Raw genomic sequence first — 22,801 nt, 5'->3', positions numbered from 1 at the left:
TGTCTTGGAAATACACATTATTGTTATCTACAAGTAGAAAAATTTGCAGGCATGATGACTGAATTTCAAATGTTATTGAATGAGTATATATTAAAATAGTCCTGCATTTAGTAATCTGTTAAGGAAAAAGATCTATGGATTTCCTTTTTAAAATTCTGGTTTTTAACCTACCAGTAGATTATTTTCTTTTCTTTCTTTTGAAACAATTTTTCTCTGTAAAGAAAAATTGAACACTTTAATAAAATCCTCTTCTCCCAATATCTCACTTGTTTAGAATACTTTCTCTAAGAGAGAAGGAATTATAGAAGAAAATGGGTAGCTGATCATGACAAATGTGGTCAGAGATATGCTCATTGCTTTTTTTCTTATTTATATTACAAAATTTAGGAGAGGACACCCAGAAAAAGCAGGTATGATAATTTTCCTGCCTTTTGCTCACTGGTGTAATTTGGGTTTAACCTGTTAAGATGAGTCTGATTTAACCTGGCTTGCAGTCATTGTCAACATTTAGCCTCCTTAAAGTGGCTGAGTTCCATTCCCTCCAATATCTCTAGAGCTGACACACATATAAATCTTCCCTTGTAGGCTTAATAACATGGGCGCCAGAGAAGACTGTTTATACCAGAGGAATGTTGGATGTTTGGTATTTGTTGTGAAAGCATAAATATTCAGTTACCTGCTTGAGAGTTTAAAATAATGGTCTGAGATGATTAATGGAAAGGAATCCAATGATTAAATTGGAAAGGAGATTATGCTTTATTTACATTGTAAAAACCGACTATAGGTACTATTCAGGTAAACTAGAAAATTGAGAGCTTAGGGAGGAAAAATGAGGAATTTAAGTCTGTTCGACCAAGCACAGCAAATATTGTCATCCTGCAGTGTGAGTGGATGGGGGAAAGAGGCTGAAATTGACATGAAACTGCCATGAAAGTTCTTTACTTATGAGCCCAAACTAGGTCATCTGTGCATTAGAAGAGTAGTAGCCTGACCGAGAGATTTCTGTGTCACTCTGCTCAGGTTCACTGTTCACCAAGGTTAACATTTCAGTTTACCTGCATCCTTTTTTTGTTTTAAAGTTTATTTATTTATTTTCAGAGGGGGGAGGGGCAGAGAGAGAGGGAGAGACAATCCCAAGCAGGTTCGTGCTGTCAGCACAGAGCCTGATGTAGGACTAGCACTCAAGAAACGCGAGATCACGACCTGAGCCGAAACCAAGAGTCGGATGCTTAACCAACTGAGCCACCCAGGCGCCCCTATTTACCTGGATCCTTGACCTGAGTTATCCTTCCTACTCTCCATCAGACTAACTTGTTGAGATTTATGTCTGCTGCCTAGCTTACTGTTTATTCAGTTGAAGGATTAAAGTCCTGAGTCAAGCAGATCCTACTGAATTCCTCATCCTGACAGCGGTAACTGTTTCATGTTTATCGCAATTTTATGGGGGGTGCTGCAGGAAGTCACTTGCTAAGAAGCATTGCAAGACCCGCTAAGATTTTCAGAAACTGGACAACAGTCATGCTCTGTCTCGTTGGTGTTTGCTTTGTCTAGGTTATCACCCCACATTGCCCCTTTCCCTATGGCCTACTTTGGCCAGTTCTCACCTTCATGGCTGTAGAAAGTGTATAGAGTGTATTCTTCTGTGCTTCACTACTATATCCAGCCTCTGCTCTTCTTCTTTGACAACTGACCCATATCTATCGTGCTAAAAGTTGACACAGAACAGAGATACAGAGGAGCCAAGGGAGGGAGGATGCTGGGAGTGAAGGGGAGCTGGGTTCTGTCTCTGCCACTTAGGATCCTCATGGCCTTGGGTAATGTCCTCACAAACTTCACCATGCTCTTACACCTCCACATTTTCCCCAGAAGTAGATTGGTAGTATTTGGGGTGATGATTTGAGTAGTTGTGTTCATTTTGGCCTGGGCACAGAGAGGTACACTGGGAATAGAGCGTATTCAGCCTAGGGAGACCAACTTGGAAAAGATGGCCAAGTTCTAGACTGTGGGCAAATATGGATCTGATTTGGACTTTCATCCATATCAGTGTGACTCTATTTGGCGGGCAGCAGCGGGGGACCATGGTGGCAGGAGTCTGAGCAGACGGTTCTGCTCAGGTGAGTGTCAGCTCTGTGCTTTGCGGTGGGGGTGGAGCCAGGGGTAGAGACACAGACTAGGGACTGACCTCTGGCTGGTGCAGGGCAGCTCTGCAAGACTTTTGAGGACCTGACATCAAGCCAGGAAGTAGGACAGAACTCCATTCCTAGGGACTGAGATAAAGAGTGGGGATGAAGGTAAATACCTTGAGGATCCCTGGGGGTGTTCCAGGCGCTGCTCTTGCACTGTACATTATTCCATATCTCACCTTCCGCAGCAGAGAAGGTTCCAGCCTTCTGCAATGACTCATTTAGTACCTGGTCTGGCCCATCTCTGCAGCGAAGTTGGACTAGGTTACCTAGGGCCCGGTATACCAATGGCAAGCTCCTTTCATCCAAGATGACAGATGCATTTATTCATCTGTTTAATCAAAATCTATTGATTACTTACAATGTGCCAAGAACTGTGATTGAACACTGCAGATACAAAGGTGAGCCACTTATGATCCCTGTCCTCCAGAAGCTTGTGCTTGAGAAATTCTTGGGACTGATATCTTCTATTCTTAGTTATAAATGATTGCATATTTATTTTAAATGCCCATTGTCTATTCTAAAGTAGAATTTTGCCAATGTTCTGATAGTTTGAGGTTTTAGGTTGGCCTATTGCTTGCCCTGCAAAGGTCGTTCTGGACGTTTTGCAAGGCTTATGGAGGACTCCACATTTCTAAAGTCTCCATGCCCAAATGAGATGTTTTCTGCTCATAAAATATTAAAGGATTCCTACATTCTGATTGAGTGCTAGACATCAAATGATGAAACACCCTTTGGTAAGAGGAAAATTGCTTTTTAATGGATTGCCTTTTGCCCATTGCCATAGTAAATAAGTTGCTAATATGGAAAACAAATCTGAGTGCACCCTGATGTTGAGGGAAATATCTGTTTTTCTTCTGGGGAAAATTAGTTTCACATACAAATCCATCTTCCTTTGGTTTCAATGTGTCTGCTTTTCTCTGTTTCTAAGTTCATGGTTCTTCTCATATTTGTGTTAATAATTGATCTGGAAGATCATGGTTGTACTAGATCTATAAGCAAGTGCAGAGATCAAAGAAGTTCCACTTAAAAATCTAACTGATTGAGAAAAAAGACATATACAAGAGTAGAAAGATTCAATTTTCTACAAACGCTTTGTTTTTTGATTTAACTACGGTCTTTGACGAAATCCACTTCTGAAATACTGGTTATATTTTGATGTCCAAAGCAAACATGCTAATATTCAATTAAATTAGTGATACCAAGTATTTATGCAGTTTTTTAAGATTGCTTTTTAAAAAGCACTATGTTTCTGCTTCCCAATTATTAACATTGCAAGAGGTGAATGTTTAATAGTGTGGTATAAAAACCAATATCTGATCATTTATATGCTTAAAGCACTTTATCAGGGTTATTTAGTTGAAGCCCCATAACACCCCCAGTAGTTAATCAAGATCAATAGCATCTATGTTTATTAATGAAGAGAAGACATAGACTCACTGCGTATTGTCTGGGGTCACTGGGCTCAAATCAGTGCTCAGGAAGCCCAAAGAATAGTACAGAAAGAAGCAGAAAAGTAGAATGGTTGCATTTTGGCATCTGGATGACCCATCTTTGAATTACAGCTCTGCTACTAATTGCACGCCTTGGGCATGTTTCTTCCTCTGTTCTGAGCTTCAGATTCCTTATCTAAAATAAAGCAATACCTGCTGCACACAGTTAGTTGTTGGGAAGATTAAATAAAATAATGGGCGCTGCTTTAGTTGCAAGGTAGATGATTTTTTTGCAGGTGATAGAAGCTCAACTTTCCATAAGCAGTCTGCAGGTTAAGTGACAGAAGGAGAATGCTCTGACTTAAGTAATAGCTGGAACCAGAATCTGGAACAATGACTCTTGTTTCTTCACTCTTCACATTCTGTCTAAAATTATTCTTTGTAACCTGCTTGTTCATGAGTCACTTTTGAGAGCAACACACTTGTTTTCCCTTAGTTTCAATCTTAAAAATCACAAAGAAGAATACCAATGGACCCGGAGGTGGCCACAGATCCCCATTGGGCTGGGTTGTATAATTGACAGTTCCAGTTAGAAGAACAGGACTGGAGTAGAGTGAAGAGCAAGTCTTGAGAAGAAGAGGTGTATTTGTGTGTGTGCAGTGGGTAAGGGTGTGGGGAAGTGGGAGGTGGTACGCTAACAGAAGAAGGGAGTCATCTCACAGACAAATACAAAGATATTTGCTATAGATGTGAAGTCCTTAGGCAGATACCTAGCTCTTAACTGGGGCTAAAAAATGGTAACTGTTGTGTTATTATAGCACTGTCCCCCAAAACAGTAAGTTGTTGAGAGATACAAGGAAACCTTGAGTTTTACACAATAGGTTAATTACTTATCTTTGGGATATGTAGCCCCTGATCCAGTTATATTCCAATATCAAGTAGGGCTAGGATATTTCTTTCTGTCTCCCATTCATTCATTCATTCATTCATGATACACAGGGCTTCTTCTCTATACAGGATCTAATCCCTGATGACATGGACATAGAGCACACACTCCATTCTCAAGCAGCCTACATTCTGACTGGGGAGTCCTTCATATAAACAAATAATTAGAAAACACATTGTCATTTAGAACATTACATTTAAGTTACACTAATATCACTAGGAGGCAGTGGTTCGTTCTTTCTGTCCATAGGAAGCTAGACAGGCTAAGGAAGGGAGAATCTTGGGAGGTTTGACACAGAAAAGGAGATACTTGAGTATGTGGAATCACAGAGATGGGAATACCCAGGTAAGCACAGGTGTGTGTATGGTGGGCAGCAGCTGTTAAAAATTCCAGGCAGTGAGATGTAGGTGAAAAGACTTGGAGGGTCGGAGAATTCTCGTTCTATATGGCTAAGGCAGGGTGGGGGGCCTTGAGGGAGCAAGCAAACGGAGGAGATGCTGACGGAAAAAGCAAGAGTTAGATCATAAAGATTTGCCATGCAGAAGAGCTTGGACTTTACCATGTAGGCAGTGAGAACCGATAGAAGGATTTTTAATCAGAAAAAAATGCCCTAGTCCTAGGCATCAGATTCTAGGATTAGATTTTGTCTTCTGGCTGTGACAAGAACTTGTGAGTACAGGGCCAGTATCAGGGACAAAGTAACTTCAGCCCAGCTAGTATAGCAGTGAGGAGGCTTTTCAGCTTCAAGTATTAGAAATCCCAACTCAAAGAAGAACCTGTATTGAGTATCATAATTGCAGAGTTGAGTAAGTCCTAGAGATGGTTAACTGTTCAGTAATCTCATCAAGGACCCAGGTTCTTTCTACCTTTTGGTTCTGTCATCCTTGATGTATAAAATTTGTCTTTAGGCAGGTAGCAAAATGGCAGCTGCCGTCACATGGTCCAGGGGAAAAGAAGCTGTCTCTTCTAGTGAGTCTCTTTTAGACTTGTGGAAATGTTTCCAAAAGTTCTTCAGCAAACTCTCACCTACCCGAGTCATTGATAAGGGGAACAGGAACAATCATTAGCTGCTCCTGAGACAGGGTATGAAGCCAGCCTTCCTTGAGTATATGACCACAGGATGATTGATAGCTAAAGAAAATAGGGAAAATAGCTACTTGCAACCCTTAATTCTGTCTCTTTACTTTCAAAACTCTCCTCTGCATTTTCCTTACTGCTGCAAAAAAACTATAACAAATTGAAGTCAGATTACAGCCCTCTGTCATTTTGCCTTTACTGGGAATTGGGGAATGCATTAGTATTTTTTTTAATGTAGCAATATCAAAGGTTGTGGGAAAATGGTAATTGAGGTTTGATTATAATGTATTTCATTTTTTATCACTAAGATGCTAGGGCTCCACTACCTTACTTTCCTTTCAGCAAATGTATATTTTTCACCTCCTCAATTATGCTTTTGTATGTGGGTTATTCTCAGGTGTATTTTGAAGGGCAGAATGGACACATACATTTGTGATTCAGGTTCTCATATTTCCCTGAAATAGTTTTTCCATCTTCACCTATGTGACCATATATAATTAGATTAAAACTTAATAACTGCTTCTCTGCTTTGAAAAAACAAGAACGAAATGTACATCACATGCTATGGAAATATTCAGCATCTCCTTACTTTGTCTTTCAGTGACGATATTTATTACAACACACCAGTGGTGCTGAGTGAAGCACCTTGTATAATTCATCACCCAGACACCTCTGCTTTAGCAAGTAAAAATAACACAGATGAGCAATCTGAAGGACTCTTTGGAGTACAGCAGCAATTAGAATAGACACTTAACTCTGGGACATTGGTGTTTTCGTACTTTGAGAAGTACCATCCATCACTTTGATTCTTAGAACATTCTGGCTAAAGAAAACTCAAGAAAAGTAGTTTTTTAACAATTAAGCCTCTTAAGGGCCTTTCTTTAGCCCTCTTAATACTAGCTTATTCCTAAGCTCCCTGGAAAGTTGAAGCTTCTCAGACCTTGACTCTGTCTTGAATCTTCATTTTTCTATTTCTGCTTTCATATGATACCTGCAGCTTAACGTAAAAACAAACAAAAATAAATACACTAAATGTTCAAGGCCTGAGCCCTTTATTTAGAAAGTTTTATCTACTTTTGGCCCAAATTAAAAATGTCACAGGAGAACGTATAAGAGTCAGTCGAGAGTAGTTGTTTACAATAATTATAGAACTGATCTCAGGATTTGTAATAGCATTATTGCAAGGCAGGAGGATTTAATGTAAGATTCTTGTATTCAGAGATTCTTGTATTCAAGAATCTTGTATAAGATTCTTGATTCAGAATCAGAAGCACGTGGCAATTGGCGCAGCTGATACAAGTAAGGGATTTTGTCAAGATGGTCAGCCATCTTGCTCCTTTGTCTCCCATTTGTAACCTGGGAAAACTCTCATTATCATCATTATCATCACCACCACCACCACTGCCATCATCATCATTCTCATCTCAGAACTAGATGAAGAAATATAGGTTAAAGTGTTTTGCTAAATGTAAAGTGCCAAAAGTTTCACATTTTTTGCTAAATGTGAAATACCCTATTTGTGAAGGAGACAACAACAGAAATATGCAGATTTAGAGACACCGAGGTGTGGCTCCTCCTGTAGCAAAGTCAACTCTGTGTATTTAGTGGCTGCCTTAGAACCTGAAGTTCTGTGGTTACTTGCTGGTGTTTCAGGAGGCAGTACTTGTGGGTACTTCTAAAATCTCAAGGTAGTTCCTACCTCCTTCGGAAGAGATTGCTGCGAGAAATTAAACTCGGTAGTTTAAAAGACTATCTCAAGCACATCCCAATTCTAAATGGATGAAAATAACTTATATTCATCATAGGCATTTTTAGAGCTTGCTCTTTTTTGGTTTATTTCTGAGAAGATATGTAGCTGGAAACAATCAGCATCCATTTCTGTTGTCTCTTAGGTTATAGATTGAGGGGTGAGCCTGGTAGGTTTGCCCAACCTCATAATGAAGAGAGACAGACACAGACGTGTTGAAAGAACACAGATGCCCACTGTCTTCCCTCCCACCTTAGAAATACTTGTCTACCAGGCTCATGTACAACATCGGGGTTGAGTGACCATTCTGATTCCTCCTGACTCTCTGCTGGGGAGGGCACCACATTCTCCTGGAAACTCCCATAGCACTTTACTGGTGCCTCTCTGTTATACTTTCTTCTGTTTACTAATACTTTTTTTCCTTTAATTCCTAAAAATTGAGGTAGTTTATAGTAAAGTATAAAGATAATTTCAAAATAAATAAGTGGTAAAAGCAAAGGCAAGTAAAAATTATAATTAAAATGGATTATGAATGTTTGCAAAGAGCATGTTATAAAGGCCTTAGTATTTACTAGTGGTAGACTTTGAATTTGGCTCAAAGATTTGTCTCAGGGAAGCAGGAGGAGCTCAGTAATAGAAAACAGATGTGGGACGCCAGGGTGGCTCAGTCGGTTATGCATCCAACTTCTGCTCAGGTCATGATCTCACAGTTTGTGAGTTCGAGCCCCATGTTGGACTCTGTGCTGACAGCTCGGGGCTCAGAGCCTACTTCCAGTTTTGTGTCTCCCCCTCTCTCTACTCCTCCCCCACTCATGCTCTCTCTGTCTCTCTCTCTCAAGAATGAATAAACATTAAAAATAATAAAATAAAGAAAACACATGAGTACACATCTCACATGAAGAAGCTCAGTGTGTAAACCCAAATGCTAATTTCAGTTAAGGCTAAAATAGTATTTGATAACATTTAATATCATTTGTTAATGATGATGGAATAGACAACTTCTTAGCATTATTTTTTTTTTCTAAGCTCCTGTAAAGCAGCAAGCCAACATATATTTAAAATGGTGATAACAAAACAGCTTTCCCATTAAAAACTGGAACTAAAAGTAGGGTGCTATGGAGTGCTAACATTCACCAGTTGTATCTCTCCTTGATCTGGAAGACATAAATAGAGGTATAGTTCATTGATAGAAACAAAGTATTTTAAATTATAGACAATAAAACTATCCAGAAATCCCTGAAGAAGCAAAGAACAAGCTGTTAGAATTCATGTAGCTACATGGTGGGTAACAAAAATTGGTAGCAGTTCCATATGTCAGCAGTCATTAGTTAATCATAAAATGGATAAAAAGGGTTCTTTTTAATTGTGGCAATACAAATGTAAACTACCTCAGAATAACACTAACAGAAAATATCTTGGACTTGTGTGAAGAAAACTATAAGACTTCACTAAGATATATAAGTTGTAAATTAATAAATAAGCAAAGGTTTTATCCCTGGTAGGAAAACATTAATATTGCAATAAAGATGTGAGCTCCTCCAAATCAGCGTAGGCTCACATATCATTCCAACATACTAACAGAAACTGGGATGAGAACTCTACAAAATGACTGTAGGGTTCATTTGGAAGAATAAGGAGGGAAATTGGTAAGGAAGGACTGATGTGGTCAGCAGTAAGTGAATGGACATAAAAATACATTTCCTTTTGGGGCACCTGAGTGGCTCAGTCGGTTGAACATCTGACTTCAGCTCAGGTTATGATCTCCCAACTCGTCAGTTAAAAAAAAGAAACACATTAGAGTAACAGGATCCCAATAGATGAAAGATGCCATTAGTATGAACAGCACCTTCGCTCCTCATCTGTGAAATCAGTCTAGTATTAAAGTTACTAATCTCACTTCAAAAACGTAAGGTGTAACGCCATCTCTCGCTAGCTCCACACCCTGGACTTGGACCCACAGGCTCTTCTTTATCCGAAGCAATAATCTAATCAGCCTCCTCAGCACTTATCATAAGATTGAGATGTACCAGGCCATGAGCGTAAAGGTCCTAGCATGCTATAAAAGTAGAATAGTAAGTAATGAGCATGAAATGAGAAAGTGTAAGCAGAATGCAGAAAGATGCCAACAGATGGTAAAGTAGAGTAAAGTCGACCCCAAAGAGAAAGGAATTAAAATAACAGCAATCAGGATGCGGGACTGCACTGACATGATGGTGAATTTCTATTCTGTAAGGTTTAAAATCAAAACATACAATAGTAAATCAAACACAAATACACACAAAACCGAGAAGCAATTCTCACAGCTTTGGTCTTTAGCTCACTTCCCGCAGAGGTGTTTTCCCCTGAGGGAGTCCCCAGAGGTTGAGAGAGTAGCAGAGGACAGACGGGTCGAGATGCCTTTTACAGCCTCTCATCCTTAACCTCAGGCCTTTGGATGGAGAGATTTTCCTGGCTGTTGGAATACATAACAGGGTAGATGCCAGTGGAGTCTCTCAGCCCTGAGCACTTGAACTTCAGTCAAAAACCACTTGCTGATTTAGGGACACCTGGGTGGCCCAGTTGGCTGAGTGTCTGACTCTTGATTTTGGCCCAGGTTGTGATCTCAGGGTCTTGGGATCTCAGGATCGTGGGGTTGAGCCCCATAGTATGGAACCTCCTTAATTAAGATTGTCTCCCTCTCTCAAAACAAAACAAAACAAAACAAAACAAAACAAAACAAAACCACTTGCTGATTTAAAGATCAGTAGAAAGAATTTATTTTTTTAAAACGAAAATGACCAATTTATTTATTTATTAGATGCTTTCTACATGGCAGGCAATACTGAAGGCAATACTCTGTCAACCCTTTCAACATCTCCATTTACAAACGAAGTGCCTGGGACTCTGGGAGAGGTTAAGTAGATTGAGGCCACACAGGCATTAGGTACAGTTCCCTTTTGTGGGATAATGTTGTTCCCTTTACTTGGAATTATTGCACAATGCTGCAAACCACTGCTTTCATGTTTTTAAAATGTCTTGTCTTCCTCACAGACTGTAAGCTCCTTGAGCACTAGACTCAGAGTGAATTCATCTCCCATCTCACCCTGTAGTCCAGGGATTTATATTCAGTCTGCAGTTAATAAGTATTTATTTCATGAATGGAGTAGCTTTCTATTTGCTTGAGGGTTAGTTCCAAAAATATTTTTCAGCCATCACTAAATGTTTTATGGACTTTCTGTTTTACCCTGAAACTTCTCAAACACCATCCTTTTAAAATTTTCTAATAAAGTAAGAATGAGTTCTACAAAGGGGTGCCTCCTCATTCCTCCCCCTTCTCTTCCTCCTCAGGATAATTTAGTGAGAAGGCCTACTGAGTCCAAATTTGAATTAGAAAATATCAACACTACAGTATGTTCCCCAAAGAGGAAAAAATTTTCTATTTTCAATCTTGTGTTTCAGAACACACAGCTGTGTGACTTCCTAATTTATTGTATTCCCAACTGCCTCCAGACAGCTCTCCATTGCTGCTTCTTTCCTACCCACCCCCTGGATGTGGGAAATGGGACAAATTTTAACCAGTCCAGAGAAGCCAGTGGACTGCTCCTCCAAAGATGCCTGTTGCCTAAGCAGGTGCACCTAGCAGCTAGAACCTGAAGGGAGCCAGGTTTCCTGGGATGGCTGCTGGGGGCTAGGAAGTAAGCTGTCAGCTCCTTGGAGACTAATGCCAGCTGCCTGTGTGCTTCCCTGGAGTGTGGTCATTCCCCTGCCTCTAGGGAGCAGGACACAACTTTGGATCCCAGCAATCAAGCCCAATGTGGCTTCCCTTAATTCGGCTTTCCAAGGGTTTGGCCACGAGAACAGATTGCAGCTGTGGCCTGAGCATCTTTAGAAGTATGAATCATTTTTTTTTTCTGAAGAAGCTATTTTGAGCTTTATAATTGCATATTTCATGTTGTTTTTTCATAGAGTAAGGAGAATGACTTGCATTTTTTTTAATAGAATTCTGCTGGTTTCTTTGTTGTTGTGTCTTGTATAATCTGGGCCAGTGATTTCTGAACTTGGCTGTGCATCGGACTCATTTGAGGGAGCTTCTGGGGAATATAATTTCCTGCCATGGAATCCAGAAATCAGTATATTTAATCAACTCTCCAGTTCATTCCTAGGCAGCTGGCTGGTCTCTCCTAAGTTTGGGGATCTCTGTTGAACTCCTTTATGGTAATTTGGATCGTGGTTAAATGGATATTTTTATGGGGTGGTAAGAGCTCTAAACTGGGCCTTAGAAGGTGCAGATTCTTTTTTTTTTTTCAATATATGAAGTTTATTGTCAAATTGGTTTCCATACAACACCCAGTGTTCATCCCAAAAGGTGTCCTCCTCAATACCCATCACCCACCCTCCCCTCCCTCCCACCCCCCATCAGCCCTCAGTTTGTTCTCAGTTTTTAAGAGTCTCTTATGCTTTGGCTCTCTCCCACTCTAACCTCTTTTTTTTTTCTTCCCCTCCCCCATGGGTTTCTGTTAAGTTTCTCAGGATCCACATAAGAGTGAAACCATATGGTATCTGTCTTTCTCTGTATGGCTTGTTTCACTTAGCATAACACTCTCCAGTTCCATCTACGTTGCTACAAAGGGCCATATTTCATTCTTTCTCATTGCCACGTAGTACTCCATTGTGTATATAAACCACAATTTCTTTATCCATTCATCAGTTGTTGGACATTTAGGCTCTTTCCATAATTTGGCTATCGTTGAGAGTGCTGCTATAAACATTGGGGTACAAGTGCCCCTATGCATCAGTACTCCTGTATCCTAGAAGGTGCAGATTCTAATTCTGGCTCCCTTACTGACCAGCTCTAAGCTCTAGACAAGCCTCTTCTCCTGTGTGGTCCTTAGTTTCCTCTGGCATAAAACAGTTCTTGCCCAGGTGGCCACCAGCTCCAGAGCTGCTGTGTTAAGCAAAGACCTTTTTATGGACCCAGTATAGTGACCGTAACCACTAAATAAGTTGCCTGAAACTTTGCCATCATCAGTTCTGGAGTGACATGGTGGTATTGGATTCTGTGCAAGAGAAATAAATGCCCAAAGACCTTGTTGTGAGGGGTTCCCAGTGACAAGGCAACCTTGCAGCATGGACAGAGGCTTTGTTGTCTTCCGTACAAATATGACTGCTCTCACTTTTTAAGTGTAAAGTTTAGTTTAATGTGCTTTTCCCACTCCGAATTCTTTCCTCCTTTGAAATATCAACTTTATTGCCAGCAAAGAGTTCTTTGAGAAGAATTAAACCTTAATTTTGCCAGAACAGATAAAGGAAATGGCAAAAAGGAAAAAAGAAAAAAACCATTCCTCTGACTTCATTCTTTCCTGCCTAGCAGATTTCACACTGTCGTTTCCCACCTTGATTTTCTCAGCTGGGTTTGGTGGCTCTTGCCTCTCCATGCTGTGGTGGGGCTGTTGGCTGAAGCAGCAGCATTGTCCCATCACTTGGGAACAGGAGAGCTTAAATAATCCTGAAAGTTGGAAGAAGAACCAAACCTAAATCCAAATGCTGCTTAACATTTCTGCAAGTCATATCTATACCCCGAGAAACACAGCCCTAATGCTTCTTTGGCTTTTATTGGCTATGTAACGATTTGAGGAATCGCTTTGTACTGGAGCCCAGAAGAATCCAACCAGAGTCCACACTTCATTTCCCATCCCAACCTGCCCAGGTCAGAACTAATCCTGCTGCTTCTCTGTGTCATTAATGTTGTCAGAGGAAAACCTCAAATTTAAGGCCTCGTGGGTTGACTAATCATTTAAAAATTTTTGTTTTAGATTAAGAGTTTACCTTAAGGCCTATGCGTTAACAAATGTTCCTATTCGATTGTATTCTAAAAATAAGCTAATATCATCCATACCATTTTGTAACCTGATTCTTTTCACTTAATGTGCTGCAGACCTCTTTCTTTTCAGTAAATTTATTCACTTGTAGTTTATCCAAACTTTCAGTAGTTGAATAGTATTTCATTTCATATGCATGTGGCCATATTGTGGATATGGATATAAATAGCATCCCGTTTTATGAAAGTATGGGTCTCTTATTAACAGATATTTACATTGCTTACAAATTTTTGTTTCTCTAAAGGGCACCTGGATGAACATTTGCTCAGTAAATACACTTAATTAACATCTTCGTACTAGGGCTGTAGCAGTGAAATAGAACACCATCTCTTTCCCTAAATCTCATATATTTATTTTACTTGGAGAGAAACAGACAATAAAGAAATAAGTATATCTCTGCTACATGGTGGAAAAATGCAATGAAGAAAAATCACAACAGGGAGGATGCATGGCATTGCCTGACTGAAAAGATTGTGTTGATCACAAACATATGAATGTAGTGAGGGACTGGGCCGAGACAGTATCTGGACAAGAGTTTTCCCAAAAGAGGGAACAGCAGTAGAAAGGTCCTGAGGCAAGAGTATCCAGCATGGGAAACGAAGAGGAAGGAGGCCAATGTGACAAGAGCAGAGAGAACTAGGTGGGGGGTAGCAGGAGATAAAAGTAGGGGTGGAGAGTGGAAACATTCTGCCATTGTAACAAATTTAGCTTTTACTGTTAGTGAAAAGAGACGCCATGTGATGAACTGAGCATACAGGTGACATTATATAACTTACAATTTGAAATAATTATTTGGATGATCTATGGACATTAGACTATAACGGAGAACAAGTTAACACACTCCACTACAGCAAGTTGAGAGGTAATAGTGGCTGGAACCAGGGTGTTAACAGTAGACTGAAAAGTGGTTGGATTCCAGATATATTTTAAAGGTAGAGAGAGCCAACAGGATTTTCTTAACAGATTGGATGTGGGTGGGAAAGAAAAAAAAAAAAAAGAAGAGTCAAGGATGGACAGCTAAAAGCATGGACTTGTCAGTGAGATTGATGGAGAGCATAGAAGACCAATGGTTTTCTTTTGGTTATGTTTATTTTGAGATGCCTTTTAGACATCCAAGCGGAGATGTTGATTTTGTAGTTGGATATATATGTGTAGAGTTCAGGGGAGGGTTCTGAGCCCGAGATTTAACATAGGACATCAGCAACAGAGAGTCAATATTTACAGCTGAGATTGGAGAGCATCCACGACTCCAGGATTCAGCCCTGAAACACCCCAAAAGTTACTTGTTAGGGAGAAGAGGAAAGGTAACGATGTAAGAAGAAAATCAAGAGAAATTTCAACTACAGGTAGACAGATTGACAGATGAAATGCTGCAGATTGTGGGATTGAATGAGGACTGAGGGTCGATCATTGATTTTAGCAACATGGAGGTCAGAGGCGATCTGAGCAAGAGCAGTTTCACTGGGATGGTGGGAAAAGAGCCTGGCTAGATGGGTTAACACCAAGTGACGGTGCAGGGATTAGGGCCGTGAACACAGAGGAGTGCTACCCGGCATGGTCTGCAGTGTGCTACAAGGAAGGTAGTGCGGTCAGCTTTCCAAAACCTTTGTAGCAGTTTGACATGCCATGGCATTTAAGCCCATGAATGTTTTTCTAGGGATTCAGTTTTATTTTATTTTTCACTGCCTACTATACCTACAGTATATGGTTTTTGTGTTTTTGTAATCCAGTGTAGTATATGTGCCTTGTTGGAATATTTTTAAGCGTGGAGAAGCAAAACTAATAATCATCCATTATCTTACCACCAAGATAGACTGGTATTTTTTCCATAAAATGAGATTAAATTATATTGTTTTTAATATTCTATTCTTTCCATTTAATATACTGGGACTATATTCCTACAACAATAAGTATATACTTATATCATTATTTAATGCCTCTTTAATATTTCATTGTATGGATCAACCATCATTATTTTGACCAGGCTCTTATTACAAGATATTTTGGGATGTTTCCATTTTTAGTGAAAATAGCACTGCGATGAACATCTTTGTAATTCCATCTGACTATTTCCTCAGCATTAATTGTTGGAAGGTAAAGTTCTGTGTCAAATGGTGTGATATTTTAAAGCTTTTTATTCCTTTACAGTTTACCTCTAGAAAGGCTGAAGCATCTACACCCCCACTGAGCAGGCATGTTGATTTAGGGGCAAGGTGTAGCACAATTTTTTTGAACTACTGAAAAAATTGGGGGTTGAGGAAGAAACCTGAGATGGTGAGATTTGGGTGATGATACATAGGGAAACATTCAGACAGGTAAACACATATCTAATAGATAACAGACATGACAGAGATTGATAAAGCTAGATATGATCTGTATTTATCTATACCACAGGCACATTATGACTTTCATGAGCCCTAGGTACTTTGCTTTCATGAACTCCTTCCTCTGTAAAACTGTATAAAAATTTATATTTTTTACTACATTATTATAAAGATGAATATTATCCAGGCTGGATTCATTATTATATGTTCATTATTATCCTATTTATGTTTCTCTTCTAATTTTAAAAGTGATTAGGATGAAAACATTTTATGGGCTTCTAAAGTAATTCCATGCCCTCAGAACTATACCTGCCCTGCCCCATGGACAGGGTCAGCCCAGATTACACTGCTTTATGCTTTTAATATTTCTTTCTTTCTTTTTTATTTTTTAATGTTTATTTATTTTTGAGAGAGAGAGAGAGAGAGAGAGAGAGAGAGAGAGGGAGATTTTGGGGGAAGGGCAGAGAGAGAGGGAGATACAGAATCTGAAGCAAGCTCCAGGCTCCAAGATGTCAGCACAGAGCCTGACGCAGGGCTCGAACCCACGAACCATGAGATCGTAACCTGAGCCGAAGTCGGACACTTAACCGACTAAGCCACTCAGGCTCCCCTATGCTTTTAATATTTCTAATAATAGATATTACTTAGGACCAAAAAATAAAGGAGAAAAGTATGAGACTAAATTTGTAAATACTCACGGTCCCTACTAGGTTTCTTTATTTTTTTCCACAAAGGGAGAAGATCTATTCCTCTTTTCTCTTATATTCATCCCATTTCCTTCCTAGCAGTGGACTGTAATAGAAGACCTGGATCCTGCTCTTAAAAAAAAAAAAAAAAGTAAGAGGAAAAGTAAAATCTAACCAGCTTCCCTCCCAAACTTGCTTCTACTCCTGATCTCTGGTGTCACCATTCACCCAGTTGTTCACCCTGAGACTTGATATCATCCTTGGTCACAGACTCACATCCATAGCCGGTCAGTGATGCAAGTCCTATCCAGTAAGCACCTAAAGGTGTGTGTGTGTGTGTGTATGTGTGTGTGTGTGTTTTCTGAGATGTAATTTGACATATAACTTTGTATTAGTTCTAGGTGTGCAAATGTAATGATTTGGGAAGGGAGCTGATATATGTTCATATTGTGAAATGATTACCAGAATAAGTTTAGTTAACATCCAGCACCTCATATAGTTCTAAATTTCTACATGTTGTGATAAGAACTTTTATGACCTACTCTCCTAGCAACTTTCAAATATACAGTACAATATTGTTGATGATAGTCACCATGCTGGACACTACACCCCCCAGAAAGTTTGCACCTTTTGACCACTAAAGATTTCTTCTGTGTCCTGATTGTTCTGTTTCCACTGCCATTACCCTCCTCTATACCATTGTGGTGCTGCCTCCACACTTGCGCCTCTAATCCATCCCTGCTCCACCCTGTAACCTGGGCTTTATCTAAGGCATAAATCAGATTGGTTTAATCCCGTTCATTAAAATAAGATGGCTTTTGTAGGCCTCTGTTTTCTTTCAAAGTCCAAATTTCTTTTGACCATACTCACGCTCCAGAAATTGCAACACGGTGTACTTTCTGTTTTCTCTTGACCTTTATATACACTGGCTCTTCATTCTAGAACACCCATCCCCCATTGCTTTGTGTCCCCACCTCAGACACACTCTTTGGCCCCCACTCCCTGAAAACACCCTTCCACTGGGCTGAGCTTGACCCCATTGAGGCACATCTCACACTAAATGGAAATTACTTGTCTGTCTTTGCACATTTTCTCCCTCCAGCTCCATCTGCTTCAAAATTAGTGTCAGTTCCATCCAGATTCTTGTGTAAGGTTTTCCGTCAATCAACATGGGTTAGAAGCTTGTAGAGGGCACATGGGTGGCAGCAAAATATAGGACTGGATGTAATTCAAGTTTTTAAATGTTTATTTATTTATTTTGAGAGAGAAGGAGAGAGAGAGTAGGGGAGAAGCAGAGAGAGAATCCCAAGCAAGCTCTGCACTGTCAACGCGATCTCTTGATCTCATGAAGCATGAGATCAGGACCTGAGCTGAAATCAGGAGTTTGGTGCTCAACTGACTGAGCCACTCCAGCGCTCCAGGACAGTTTTGTTATAAAGTTGAATCCATTGTCTCTGGGGTTACAATTTGGACAGTTGTCAATAAACTGTCTCATTCGGGTCAAGCAATGCCATGTGGGATGACAGAAGGCAGTGGGACAGGTCTCAGCCACAGTGTGGGACATACAGGAAGAGCTCAGCATGTTTGTCACCATCATCCTGATGGCACTGGCTTTGGGAATCCAGCCTACCAGGGTGGGCTGCCTGCTGGGTGGTGGAGCAGCCTCAGGGCCACATGTGTTACTGTCAGTCAGACAGAGGTCAGAAATCAGCAGGCGAATGAATCCTCTGGTTGCTAGACTTTCAAGCTCTTTGTCTCTTTATGTGATGGGGGCCCAAGTTTCTTTGATGCTCTTGGCCTTGAGGAAAAATCAGAATCACAGCTCTTGACACTTACTGAGCTAGAGGTTTGGGTTTTCAGGAAACAAATGATGAGGAAGCAAAGAAAAACAAAAAAATCAGACAAACCCAAACTACATCTAATCCTCTGTCTTTGGGCCCATTTTGCTTTTCTGTTAGAACATTGGTCATCGTAGCTGGTTAGATGGTAAGAAAAGGACCCTGGGACCTTTTTTTTTTCTTTTTCTGGCATCTTTTTTCTTAATGCACCAGTTCCTGTGCCAGGTGGTTGCCTACATTTATGCTTAAGAAAATAACATAATTTCTTTTGTTCTTGAATGTTCCTTGTGAGTCATGACCTTGAGTCATATGACTTCTCACTTGGAATAGTTCATGAGATGTGGTTGTAGGTATTTTATGTCAAGAAAGAAGAGAAAAATATGTATCTGGAAGGAGGCAGTCAAATGGATTACTCTCTTGAAGTAATTGCAAATAGTGACTCATCAGGGGTAATGAAGTCACTTTAGTGAATTTTGAATAGTGTTTTAAAAAATGGAAGAAAATAATGTTTAGAGTGCCTCACAAGTAGCAAAGATAAGTGCTTTGTTAGATCAGTTTTACATTCATCTGCATGTGTACTGGGATGCAATACGAAGTATGTCTCATGCTGTAGGTCACAGCTCAAAAAATTTGAAAGCCACCACCCCCTGCCTGACAATTAACTCTGAAATTCCCTACTCAATAGAGTGTTGTCTGTTTTTGCATTAATGTCTACATCACACATTTTTTGATTCAAACACGTTATTCTGTCAGAGTGTATCTTAAGGGATGAGTTGCCTGCCACTCAATCATACAAGTGAGGTTGATTATCATCCATAGACATCTCCTGCGTGATTCCTGCTCACATCTTTTCTCTTGGTACTGCTCCTGGCTCTTTGTGATATCCCTGAATTTTCAGGCTTATTCCTCTTAGAAGGGCTTCTTTATAGATTAGAAAATGAGAATTGTGTATGTGACATCTCCTGTGTATACATAAGAGGGAGCCACAAGACATGTCTTTAAATGAAAGGACAGTGTCAGTGCTTTGTGCCAAAAATGACTGGTGCCTTAAAACAGCTTTTGTGTTTCTGATTTATTTCAGTGTTTTTCCAGTGTTGTGTCTGAAAGAGAATATATTCTGTTTCAAATAATTCCAAATGGAAAGCCATCAACCACCATTTATGTAAAAGCCCATATCTGAAACCCAAGCAGAAATGTCTGGTTCAGTGATAAATGCCCTTCATTCCTCCTGGGCCTCCTTCACACACAGTTGAGGGAACGTGAATGAGAATAAGTGGGGCATGAGAAAGCAATTTCCAGGCCCTGACTAACAAGAAAATCACTGAATGGTCATTCTGTCCCATGCAAGCCTAGGACTGTGGAAAACCCGCTATTGGGGCCTTTAAACAATCTTGCCTCTGTCTGTTCTTTTGACCTTATGCCCCTAAACCAACTCCCACAACTGGCTTGCATTTTGTTTAGATATAGGCCATTTGCAGCTCCCTAAACAAGTCAGACAACCTCCATTGTGCCTTGGTTCCTTGGCACTTTCTCTGTCACCTGATTTTGGTCTAATACCAACCTGTCTTCTGTGGCCCAGGTGACTGCCACAAAACCTTTGGGGACCCTCTCTACTAATCTGAATTCAGTGTGCTTCTATTGATCACCTGTCATACCATACCACCTGCCACATACCAAGAACAGTACTCAAATATGATAGCAACTTACAGAATTATTAGATATCTCCTGAGTGTCTGTGATGTCCCACATCTTGTTCCAGGCACTGGGACTTTGCTGATCTGTTGAAGATAATCTCAAAGTCAGATGTAGAATTATCTTTATGTTCCTCATTAACTTATATTCTAGCAACAAACAAAAGACAAATAAGGCTATTTTCCCTCATAGTAATCCTTTGATTTCTATCACTGTTTAGACAAGTGATATTTTATACCAAATATTTTATTTTGAAATTTACTTTATAAGTTTTAGAAAGGATCAGCATTTTAATTTTTTTAAGTAAATGATCACATAATAATTGCCCTTGATTTTTTTCCTGCCATTTCTCTACCAAAAAAAAAAAAAAATCACATTGAAACCAGCATCGTATCACATATACATGTGATATGATAACTATATAAATAATTGCCCTTGATTTTTTTCTGTCATTTCTCTACTAAAAAAATCACATGAAGCCAGTGTCTTATAATTTAAGATTATAAAATTATATTTAAAATTATAAATCTTATAATTTAAGATTATAAAATCAGTACATTAAAAATAATCTTCTTTAAAAAAAGTGCACATCCGTTTTTGAAGTTTTACAAAATGGGAAAGATTTTCAGGAATAAAATTAAAGCCACTCACTATTCTGTACCCTGAGATAACAGCTATAGGCACAATGATAGGTTTTCTTCTACCCTCTACTGTATCTGTATTTGTATCCTCAGATTATCTCTATTATACATATGTTTGCATTTACATGTATATTGAAAAAATGTGGATCATATTGCCTCTATAGTTCAGAGTTCTGTTTTTCTCTTCACTCAAAATGGTCATATCTATAACATCTTTATATATCTTAAATTATCTTACAATATATTCTTTGATGACTAAGTATCATTCCATTGTGTAGATCTATCATAATTTATGACATAGAAGTTTATTTTTATATGCTGAAGTTTTTCCTAACTTTTACATTTATAAACACCTCTGGGATGGATGATTATTCTTGTAGATAAATCTTTTATTCATCTTTAATCTTTTATTTAGAATAAATTGCTAGAAGTTAAATTGCTAGTCATGTCCACCCTTAAGCTCTGGATACCTATTGCCCAGCTATTCTCTGAAAAGGTCATTTCAGTGTGTATGTCCCTCAACCAAATGTGAGAGAGTACCTGTTTACCATACTAAGGGCTGTCATAAAAAGAACAAGACTAAGTAAGAAACCAAGAAATTCTTAATTCGAGAGTTCAAAATGTTGTCTTATTCTTGGCTGTCTTATGTCAAATTAACAGCTTTTGATGTATATACTGGCCATTTACATTTTGTTTATCAGTTCTGTTCTAATTACATGAGAATTGCACATTCCTTATGTGGTATGAATAGGAGAAAACTATGACACTATAGTGTGGCATGTGATTTTTATACAGGGATTTGCAATATTGATTCTTTGAAGTAATCAGCATGGGTGATTCTAATTTGGAAAATATATAGGGTCATGATTTTACTTAAATATTTCAGGCTATTTTAAAAGCATTAATATCGAGGAGCTATACACTGACTTGCATTCTGAAGTAATAGCAGATTAGGTTGTGAGGACCCAATCCCTATTTTCAGAGGGAACACTTTGCAAAAAAGACCCTTTTTTAGGCATTTCATCACTTTGGGGAGCACTGTTCTCTTTATTGAGTTGCCAAAAGACTATAGCATAGTTGGGGTAGTATTTAAATTTTTAAGTGTTAGATTCTTTTTTATTTAATATTTTTATTAAAAGAGTAGCACATGGGGGCACCTGGGTGGCTCAGTCAGTTGAGTGTCTGACTCTTGATTTCGACTCAGGTGATAATCTCACGGTTTGTAGGTTCAAGCCCCATGTGGGGCTCTACAGTGACAGTGCAGAGCCTTCTTGGGATTCTCTGTCACCCTCTGTCTCCCCCCTTTCCCTTCCCCACTTGCACTCTCTCTCAAAATAAACTAAAAAAAAAAGAAAGTAGCACATGATAACTGTATTTTATGTAAGACATTTAAAATAAAGAGAATACTTCTCTCCATCTTCGACTTGTTTCTTTTTGAGTCCCAGCTCCTTTGATTTGATGGGCTCTCCTAGTCCTTTTTAACTGCATGTGCTAATGTGTTGTGTTTTGTGTGTGTGTGTGTGTGTGTGTGTGTGTGTGTAATATTATAGAACTCATTATTTTTAATGGCTAGATAGTATTTTAGACCAATGCCTGATTCTAAGATAATTCTTTAAATGTGAGTGCAAACAGTGTTAGGTTTACCTACAGGGAATTTTGTTTATTTTAATCTATTGGAGGAAGTGAAGGGCCCAAGAGATGACCTTTTTGGCTAATGTTAGTAGAGAAGACATGGTAGAGTGAGTTTCTTTTAAGTTATGCCAAATAATGAAAGATGATGCCAAACTTAATTATCCTCTATACTTGATAAATTTATCTAACTTAAGGAGACTAATTAAATTTGGGGAGGGGAGTAATAAACTGAATGTGCACCATCAAGGAGCTAGGTCCCTTGAAAGTCTGTCTAGGAGAGTTGAATCAAAACATCCCAGATCAATTTATGTTCTTGAACAATTGTCCCACTCAAAACTCTGAAATACATTTATGAAATCCCTTGCTAGTTTCTTCTTGAGAGCGTGAGGCCAACTTTAGGAAAAGAGACATTTTTTTCCTAGGATTGGAGGCGTGGTGAGGAATAGGAGGTGTGTATGTGTGTGTGTGGATGAGAGGCATGAATGAGCTATTCTCTTCTATCTGCCATTCATGTAAATGGAATTATACAGCATGTAGCCTTTTGTGTCTGGCTTCTTTCACTCCACATAATGTTTTTGAGAGTCATCCAGGTTGTCACATACTGTTTCAGTACCAAGTAAGCTTCAGTTTATTTTCCTTTTTCCCTTCTTTATTTAAGGCAGGTTTATTGAGATATAATTAGCATAGTAAAGTTCACTCTTTTTAGATATACACTTCTTTAGTCTTGAAAAACATGTGTAGTCA

General features: G+C 39.2%; 1 protein-coding gene across 4 annotated transcripts in view; it reads left to right on the top strand.

Annotated features, from left to right (window-relative positions):
• Nucleotides 1–22,801, top strand: part of ELMO1 (engulfment and cell motility 1) — a 524,791-nt gene that overhangs the window by 284,406 nt on the left and 217,584 nt on the right. The gene's annotated exons all lie outside the window — the stretch shown is intronic.

This window comes from Panthera tigris, chromosome A2 (genome assembly GCF_018350195.1).
Source record: "Panthera tigris isolate Pti1 chromosome A2, P.tigris_Pti1_mat1.1, whole genome shotgun sequence".
NCBI lineage: Eukaryota > Metazoa > Chordata > Mammalia > Carnivora > Felidae > Panthera > Panthera tigris.
This window is presented reverse-complemented; position numbering and strand designations above follow the sequence as displayed.